Source organism: Silurus aristotelis (assembly GCF_946808225.1).
Source record: "Silurus aristotelis genome assembly, chromosome: 24".
NCBI classification, from domain to species: domain Eukaryota; kingdom Metazoa; phylum Chordata; class Actinopteri; order Siluriformes; family Siluridae; genus Silurus; species Silurus aristotelis.
In genome coordinates this window covers 13,140,355-13,147,515 of record NC_139597.1, presented here as the reverse complement: position 1 = coordinate 13,147,515, position 7,161 = coordinate 13,140,355, and the positions used below count along the sequence as shown (strand labels likewise).

The following is a 7,161-nucleotide window of genomic DNA, read 5'->3' as shown; positions in this document are numbered from 1 at the left end:
CTCACTTTTCTCGGTCTCTTCTTTATCTGTCTCTACCTTTCACAATCTTGTTTTCTTGCTTTTGATATTTTCTTCCTTCTCTTTTTTGTTACTGTTTTTTCACAATTGTGAGTTTTCTTCTCACCCTTGCTTTCTCATTTGCTTAGTGTCTGTTGTTTCTTAAGTTTCTTTGTCCAAAAGCCTATTTTGGATTGGTAGCTCAATGGGTAAGGCTGTGGGTTACTGATTGGAAGGTCGGGTGTTCAAGCCTTGGTATTGCCAAGCTGGCACTCTTGGGGCCCTTGAGCAAGGCCCTTAGCCCTCTGTGCTCCAGGGGCACTGTATCATGGCTGAGCTGGGATACGTGAAAAAATAATCTCGCTGTAATGTATATGTGACAAAGGCTATTCATTTCTCATTCTCATGTCTCTCTCTCTAACTCTCTCTCTCTCTCTCTCTCTCTCTCTCTCTCTCTCTCTCTCTCTCTCTCTCTCTCTCTTTTTCTTTATTTTTTTCTTTCTCTTTCACACACATTTTCTTCTTCTCTCCCTCAAGTATGTGACACACCATACTGCCTACCAGAATTCCATGCCGGATTTGGGAGAAATCCCGTAAGATACTATTTTTCCTTCCAGTGGTTTTTCAGCTACAGCTGCAACTGTGTTTGAACTCCCTGAGGATCCCTATAAAAACATTATAAAGCAATTTCGCATAGTGTGATCATTACACATAAAAATAACTTTATCTGGACTTCTGTAAGTATCTGCCATACACATTTATCCCTTTCTGGAAATTCGTATGTGTGTGTGTGTGTGTGTGTGTGTGTATGTATATATATATATATATATATATATATATATATATATATATATATATATATATATATATATATATATATATATATATATATATATATATAAATCAAAATCAAAATTTATATATATATAAATCAAAATCAAAATCAAAAAGTTCACTCACTAAATGTTTATCCATGAACTGACTATATTTCTACTCAGAGCAGCCCTTAGTGTAACGGCATATGTATTTAATGTTTTACTCAATATCAGCACACAAACACTGCTGTTAAGTTTTGGCCTATATGTAAAGCCTAAAAAGCCTAAAGCTTTATTTTCCTCTGAGCAAACTGATCAGGTTTTACATAACTTATGTGCAACTGGTATGTGTATATAAGGTAATGGCTACAGTATTTCACAAAAGTGAGTACACCCTTCAAATTTCAGCAACCATTTTAGTAAATCTTCTAAAGGGACAACAAGTTTAAATATAGCAGTACAGTCTAAGTGATAACAGCTCATTGTTTAACAATGCAGTCACATGCAACATTTTGTTTTTGACAGGACCATGAGTTTACAGTAAGCATATTATGTAGCCATTATGTGCATGTACTGCCAATCAAATGTTTTTGTATATGCAGTATTAAAAAAAAAAAAAATAAAAAAAAAAAAAAAAAAAAAAAATATATATATATATATATATATATATATATATATATATATATATATATATATATATATATATATATATACAGTGAGGAAAATAAGTATTTGAACACCCTGCTATTTTGCAAGTTCTCCCACTTAGAAATCATGGAGAGGGTCTGAAATTGTCATCGTAGGTGCATGTCCACTGTGAGAGACATAATCTAAAATAAAAATCCAGAAATCACAATGTATGATTTTTTAACTATTTATTTGTATGATACAGCTCCCCTGGTGGTCTAGTGGTTAAGATGCAGCGCTCCCACCGCTGCGACCCGGGTTCGATTCCCGGTCAGGGAACCAACCCCAGCCACTCTTAGTGCCGGTCCCAAGCCCGGATAAATTGGGGAGGGTTGCGTTAGGAAGGGCATCCAGCGTAAAACATGTGCCAAATCAAACGTGCGGAGGATCCGCTGTGGCAACCCCTAACGGGAGAAGCCGAAAAGAAAGTTTTTATTTGTATGATACAGCTGCAAATAAGTATTTGAACACCTGAGAAAGTCAATGTTAATATTTGGTACAGGAGCCTTTGTTTGCAATTACAGAGGTCAAACGGTTCCTGTAGTTTTTCACCAGGTTTGCACACACTGCAGGAGGGATTTTGGCCCACTCCTCCACACAGATCTTCTCTAGATCAGTCAGGTTTCTGGCCTGTCGCTGAGAAACACGGAGTTTGAGCTCCCTCCAAAGATTCTCTATTGGGTTTAGGTCTGGAGACTGGCTAGGCCACGCCAGAACCTTGATATGCTTCTTACAGAGCCACTCCTTGGTTATCCTGGCTGTGTGCTTCGGGTCATTGTCATGTTGGAAGACCCAGCCTCGACCCATCTTCAATGCTCTAACTGAGGGAAGGAGGTTGTTCCCCAAAATCTCGCAATACATGGCCCCAGTCATCCTCTCCTTAATACAGTGCAGTCGCCCTGTCCCATGTGCAGAAAAACACCCCAAAAGCATGATGCTACCACCCCCATGCTTCACAGTAGGGATGGTGTTCTTGGGATGGTACTCATCCTTCTTCTTCCTCCAAACACGTTTAGTGGAATTATGACCCAAAAGTTCTATTTTGGTCTCATCTGACCACATGACTTTCTCCCATGACTCCTCTGGATCATCCAAATGGTCATTGGCAAACTTAAGATGTGCCTGGACATGTGCTGGTTTAAGCAGGGGAACCTTCCGAGCCATGCATGATTTCAAACCATGACGTCTTAGTGTATTACCAACAGTAACCTTGGAAACGGTGGTCCCAGCTCTTTTCAGGTCATTGACCAGCTCCTCCCGTGTAGTTCTGGGCTGATTTCTCACCTTCCTTAGGATCATTGAGACCCCACGAGGTGAGATCTTGCATGGAGCCCCAGTCCGAGGGAGATTGACAGTCATGTTTAGCTTCTTCCATTTTCTAATGATTGCTCCAACAGTGGACCTTTTTTCACCAAGCTGCTTGGCAATTTCCCGTAGCCCTTTCCAGCCTTGTGGAGGTGTACAATTTTGTCTCTAGTGTCTTTGGACAGCTCTTTGGTCTTGGCCATGTTAGTAGTTGGATTCTTACTGATTGTATGGGGTGGACAGGTGTCTTTATGCAGCTAACGACCTCAAACAGGTGCATCTAATTTAGGATAATAAATGTAGTGGAGGTGGACATTTTAAAGGCAGACTAACAGGTCTTTGAGGGTCAGAATTCTAGCTGATAGACAGGTGTTCAAATACTTATTTGCAGCTGTATCATACAAATAAATAGTTTAAAAATCATATATTGTGATTTCTGGATTTTTTTTTTAGATTATGTCTCTCACAGTGGACATGCACCTACGATGACAATTTCAGACCCCTCCATGATTTCTAAGTGGGAGAACTTGCAAAATAGCAGAGTGTTCAAATACTTATTTTCCCCACTGTATATATATATATATATATATATATATATATAATTGATATACGTATATATTTAAATGGCCACATTTTGTAATCTGAAATTTGAAACTCTAAGCAACATATAGGTACAAGAAATTATGTAATACTTAATAAAAATGGGTAATGAAAAGTGTTAGACATGATTGCTGAAATTACGCGCTTGTAAAACACCACATATTTCTGATGAATGCTGTCGTAGATATGAAAGTGAACAAAAGCTATGAAACAAGACATTGTCTTTATACATGCTAAATTAATTTCAACCATATCTTTATTTGCCGTTATGTAATGAAAAATGTAATCACTATAATGTGGTTTATTTTTTTAATAATTACTATGATATAAGATATAAAATATATAAAAACGAATTATGTTTGTTTGTTTGTTTTTCCTAAATGAATTTATGTATTTTCTGTGCACATCTTCTAACAAAGGGCATAGTGGGAATAAACATGGCTGAGTAATTATAACAGAATAGGAAAGTTGACTTTATAGTATAAGAACAGTAGTCAGAACCTTGAGCCAACCCACATATTAACCGTGCGTAATCTATTAACCTGATCCCTGACCTCCCTGCCAGTAATAATTGCTTTATACAAAACCTTCAAGGCCTGGTGAAAGTTCACTAGTGAAATCCTATGGCTAACTGCAAAGCCTAGGCTAACTATTGTGAGCAGTGTTATTACAACTTACTCTACTTACCTCAAACAAACACTGAACACTAAATTAAAACTATGAGTATTTTACCCAGCTCAAATGTCAAACTCCGCTTGTGATCAGATCTAACTCACAGGCCGAGCAGAAATAACATCTGTGGCCTGAACAAAGTTTTCAAGCTTCCTGGAAAGCCTGTGGGTTTTACATTTAGTCATTTGGCTGGAGGTTCATCCATAACCACTTACACTATCTGCTGTCTCTATTTAGCAGGGGGACTTTCGTGTTTTTCTCCTGCGGTATCAATCAGATGGGGTCAAACCCTGTGACTAACAGGATAAAAATGTATGGGTCAAAGTAAAGTCATCAGCTTGCTGAACCACCAGCACACCCTTTATTATGGTAAATGTAAAAAAAAAAAGGAATTGCAAACCTGTGTGTCTTTATGCCCTTCACTAGGATTAGAGGTAGTACTGCAAACTGACTTAAAGAAAAAACAGATCTTGGTTTGGCTTGCTTTGGTCAGCAAAAGCTAGTGGGTTTATCTGATGTTCATCTGAAGGAATAAACAAATAAAGTTTGGTAATATATGGTACATTATGGTAAGTTTTCCTTTGAATCAGCTCTTTTGCTCTGTAGGTTGTGAATCAGTCTATAAAGTACAAAAGTTCAGGTACTGGTAAGGACCCGGATTCACTATCCCGATTCCAGTTCATCATAAGTAGCATTACAAGAAGTTTCCGTTCATTTATTGGTTGTAGTATCCTCCGACGTAAAAAAAGAAAAAAAAGGGCGGAGTTCAAGACATACGTCACTACATTTAGCCAATGAATATAAAGAACGCAGTGACGTGTATCTTCAACTCAGCCCCTTTTTTGATGTCATAGGACACTTCAACCAATAAACAAGCAGAGAAACTACGCATAGGCTACGCAACAGTACTGTACTTTACTACAGCACTCACTATAAATGTGATATTTCTACGAATTTACACAAAATTCATCTCGCTATATTCTTGCGAATGTTTTCTGTGTGTGCTTAAAGAGTGTGGGAGGATGAATTATGTTGTAAACAATAAAATAATAAAGCATTTTTGGGGTGGCGTCCATCTATGGCGGAAATTCGTTTTTCACTACAGCAATAGACGAGGGACGACTGTATAACTAGATCTTCATATTGTAAAACTTCAGTCCTAGAATTTCATCAACAAAAGGTACTTAATGCAGAATCAAAGACTTGCTAGTGGGGGAAAAAAATTAAAGACTTAAGTGCCATATAGTTTGTATAAACCAAATATACAGGATGCCATGTTAAAAATTGCTAATATAAGTTACAATTAGAGCTGAGAAGCTATGGAGATTATGACTTCATGTCCTGTAAGGGAACATAGTAAATGTCGATGGTAGTTCTGGTGCATTGTGGGGATGTAAGGGCATATGACAGAAATAATAACATAAGAGTAGCTCTCCATTCATTACCTCAGTAAAAATATTTAAGGCAACAGTAAAACCCATGACAGTAAATGAATGCAACAGGCTCGATTGTGACTGCGTAAGAATGTGCTGTCAAAGAGACGTAATTATTATACTTCTGCCCTCCTCTGGCTTTTCAAGCAAAAGTGTTGAAATACTGGTGGGACAGCCCAGTCTCAAGGCATTTCATGATAGTCAGGAAATGTAATCCATTGATTCGTGTTCATAGACACAAATTTCCCTCTTTCTTCGTGTCACTGAGGACGACTTTCGATGTAATGTATTTCGATAGGAATTATTTTTCTTGCCTCCGCCAAAGTTTTCTTTCTGCCACTGGATACCACAGATGATGTATTGTTTTATTTTCTCATTTGTTATTGATTTTTTGAATCTTCAAGCACCATTACTCAACATTTCAGCAGAAGATTTTAATCCTTGTTTTAATTGCTTTATATTCGGTAAGCTACTCACTATTATAAACCATTGTCACTGGTTCCTTCCTGTCAAAATACAGTAAATATATTCTCCCGGTTCATTACGGAGACTGCATTAATTAGAGACACATTGATTACAGTATAACTCTAACCCTTTTACCCTAACCCTTATTTTCTGTCTTATTCTTTAATAAAAATGGGGAAAAAAGTTTACCTTTGGCATTTCTGTCAGTATTATCCATGATATTCTGCCTCCTTTGCTATCGAAGCAGTTGTGCTGAGTGAAATTCGTGTCCATGAACACGAATCAATAGATACAATTTTGTGACTATATCACGAAATGCTGTGAGACTGTGTTGGGTGGGCGCAGTTAGAATAGGTACACTCATCTCGCATGCATTGTGAAATTTGATTATAGTATGTAGTCACTATTGAGACACAAAAGCAGATTGCTGTTTTCACACGACTCTGTATAGCTTTAGGAAAACAACGGCACCTACGTACACTTGTAGTGCGTATAGCAAGTAATCTTGTGTAATGTTGTTGAATACATTGTGGGATTTGGCACTTTTAATGCCACCAAAGTCCAAAAAATATTACATTGTCAGTGCTAACAGTCGAGTATTATCTCAAGATACGCTTTAAAGACTTGTTATGAGAACGACTATTAGATTTCTGAAGAAATTATATGAAGCCAATGTGTAGAAATACCAATATAGCACTTACATAACTGACTGCCTTCATTAAAACACAAGACACATGACTTTGTGTACAACTTGTGTGTAGCTCTATAATGGAAATCCAATAGTCTGTTTCTTTTAAAAGGTCATTGAGCCGTTGTGTTTCAGTGTTTTTTTGTTTTTCATAAAGAAAATGTCAGACAGGCTGTAAAGTTCTCAGCATCCGCTACAACTACGTGAGTTTCAGAGCAAAACTACCAGTGCTGTACTAGTTTGATAATTTAAGCATGGAGACTTGATGCAAGTGCTTTATATATTCAAGAATCCTCTGAGCAGTCAGGTTGGGTGGACAGAGTAGACAAATTTGTGAGTTAAGTTTACAGAGAGAGCAGATCCACCAATTTCTTCTACACTGACTTTCCAAAGTAGGAGCCAAAGTGAATTCTGTTATTCAAAGATTGAAGGAAAAACTGCAACCTCGTCGGAATTCAGGAATTCATTTGGCGAGGTTGTAATAGAGCTTTCAGTGCCA

The 7,161-nt window shown here is 37.5% G+C and overlaps 1 protein-coding gene across 2 annotated transcripts in view; it reads left to right on the top strand.

Annotated features, from left to right (window-relative positions):
* Nucleotides 1–7,161, top strand: part of cpm (carboxypeptidase M) — a 43,236-nt gene that overhangs the window by 2,864 nt on the left and 33,211 nt on the right. The gene's annotated exons all lie outside the window — the stretch shown is intronic.